Below are 2,442 nucleotides of genomic sequence, written 5' to 3'. Positions count from 1 at the left end.
CATAGCCCTCGTGTAGCTTTGCGCGAAATTCCAAAAACAAACAAACAGAATACAAACTACTTCAAATACTTAAAACGCTAAATTTCGGGTTTTGATATGCGTGGTGGGCACAGCACAGATTGTCCATTGTGTATTTTTGTACCAAACAACAAACAAACAAACTTCAAATATTGACATTTAAAAACAAATAAAACTTCAATAATGAAGATAAAAACTTCAACAATGTAGATAAAACTATATTTTAATTCCATATTATAAAGCGGGAGAAAAGTGGTCATTTAATAATGATGTAGAGAACTATAAAATCTTCTAAAACAAAAACATATTAATAATCCGATAAAGTATGGCACATGGAGTTAAAGTTAAAGTTTTTTTTATAATAATCTTCAATGCGATACAGAAATGCGAAATTTTCCTAGCATTTTGGAAATATGGTATATGTTGGCAATATCTTCATAGAATTTGTATTAAAAGTTCTGTACATTTTTGTCAGGGAACATCCAAATTATCAGGCTGTTGATTAATTTGATCACATAACAGAGGATTTTTTCTAGCAATAACTTCAACAATGTTTCCATAATCTGGACACAAGATGACTTCAAATAATTCAAGCATATCGAGAAACAATTGAAATGATAAATGAAAGGATAATACCGCTTATGCGTAATTTTTAGGGGGGGGGTGTTTTGAAAAATAACCGAAAAAGCCTTTAACTTAATCTTTTAATTACACATGCAATTGTTTATAGAGTCCACAATTCTTGTCTGTCTAATACATGCTATACATCAAAATTATCCTCAGTGATTATGCAAATAGATGATGTGCAATATACATCCATATCTATATTTTGGATCAAAACATCACCGCATCGCTTTGGTTATCCAGCATCTTCAATACCTACTGTTTGTTATAGTAATGTATATTTTTCCTTTTTCTACATGAAATACATTTGGAAATCTTTCGAAGTTCACAAAAGGATAAAGTAATGACATTAGGACTGAGTAAATTGAAAGCTATTTATAGCAGTATATGTTGTTATAGCAGGCTTAATATTTTCGTCTGTAGAAACACTGTAAAACAACGACGTATACAATTTCTATATATCTACAATGGAAAATTTGCCGTCTAAAAACGATTAGTTTAAATTAAAACAAAAAAGAACAAATGGTGTATTTGTCATAGTACTAGTCATTGCCACTATGTCATTGACAGACTTAAGAGACTTTCTCACTCGCTAGAGCTATGTTGCTGTTGTTTCTTACTACTGACTCTTTACAGAAAAAGGAGTCCTCCGCTTCCACTTTCTACTATATGAAAACAGTGCACATAGTATAAGTGCCTAACTTATTACATAGCCATCATTGTGACAAGAGAAAAATAGACTAAGCTATATTTCCAACAAAAATCTGCTCAGTTTATTGGTGATGCCAAAATAAAGCCTCATGTTCACTGATAGCACAAAGACTTTGCTTAATGTAAATAATGTGAACACAAAGCAAATTATAAAACATCAAAATAGATTAAAAACACGCTAATTATGTTTATAAGATAAGTGTGCTTCAAATAATATACTATTCATTAGGAATATACAGCATATATAATAATAATAATACAATCTAAGAAGATTTCTTTTACAAACTGTTAAGTGAGTGAAACTTGTCTTCTGGCAAGGACAACATTTTCCTATCAACAAAACTTAATATTTATGGGGTATTTCAAGCACAGCAGTTGTGTTGTGAATTATGTATATTTTCATTAGCTTTTTTATTTCTTTATATTGTATACTAAACCCTTTTTTATTTCTTGTTTTAACTTCCAGTGTATTGGTAACTTAATCCAGTTCTGAACCAGTCACCTGCAGCCCATCAAAAGGGACAGTATTAAAGCTATGAATATTTTCATTTTACTAGCCAACACCTGCCATACTCATGTAGAACTAATACGGTGCCCCACAGTGGCACAGCGGAAATCGGGTTTCGATACCCGTGGTGGGCAGCGCACAGATAGCCCATTGTGTAGCTTTGTGCTTAACTTCAAACAAACAAACTAACTAACATGGCCACATTCAAAGTTGCTGAGGAAGACCAAGAAAGCCCTTGTCAATCACCTAAGGTTCACAAAAAAATCCAGTTGTAAAACTAGTTTACATTGATATATGCATCTAGACTCAATCAAAGAGTGCACTCAACCCTTTACACGTGTCAGATGGTATACATATATATACCGGGAATGTGCTAAAACATTGTTTAACTTAAATGGTTCTGATTGGTAAATTGCTGAGTCATTTCAGCAGCACTTGTCAGATCAAGACATCTTCAGTGATGCAGGATTTCAGTGAACATGCTATAGGCGTTTTTGTAGACAAAAAAGTGCATAGGGAGTGGAAGTAAATATTACCAAGAAATATTGTTGTTGTTTTTTGAATTTCGCGCAAAGCTACAC

The 2,442-nt window shown here is 32.5% G+C and overlaps 1 long non-coding RNA gene across 1 annotated transcript in view; it reads left to right on the top strand.

Annotated features, from left to right (window-relative positions):
* LOC111085928 overlaps positions 1-2,442 on the top strand; it is a 24,107-nt gene that overhangs the window by 2,424 nt on the left and 19,241 nt on the right. Inside the window, exon 2 of the long non-coding RNA XR_002610693.1 lies at positions 513-515. This is a non-coding gene — a long non-coding RNA (uncharacterized LOC111085928). The remainder of the gene's footprint in view (positions 1-512; positions 516-2,442) is intronic.

The sequence above is a fragment of the Limulus polyphemus genome, unplaced genomic scaffold (genome assembly GCF_000517525.1).
Source record: "Limulus polyphemus unplaced genomic scaffold, Limulus_polyphemus-2.1.2 Scaffold720, whole genome shotgun sequence".
Taxonomy (NCBI): Eukaryota; Metazoa; Arthropoda; class Merostomata; order Xiphosura; family Limulidae; genus Limulus; species Limulus polyphemus.
This window is presented reverse-complemented; position numbering and strand designations above follow the sequence as displayed.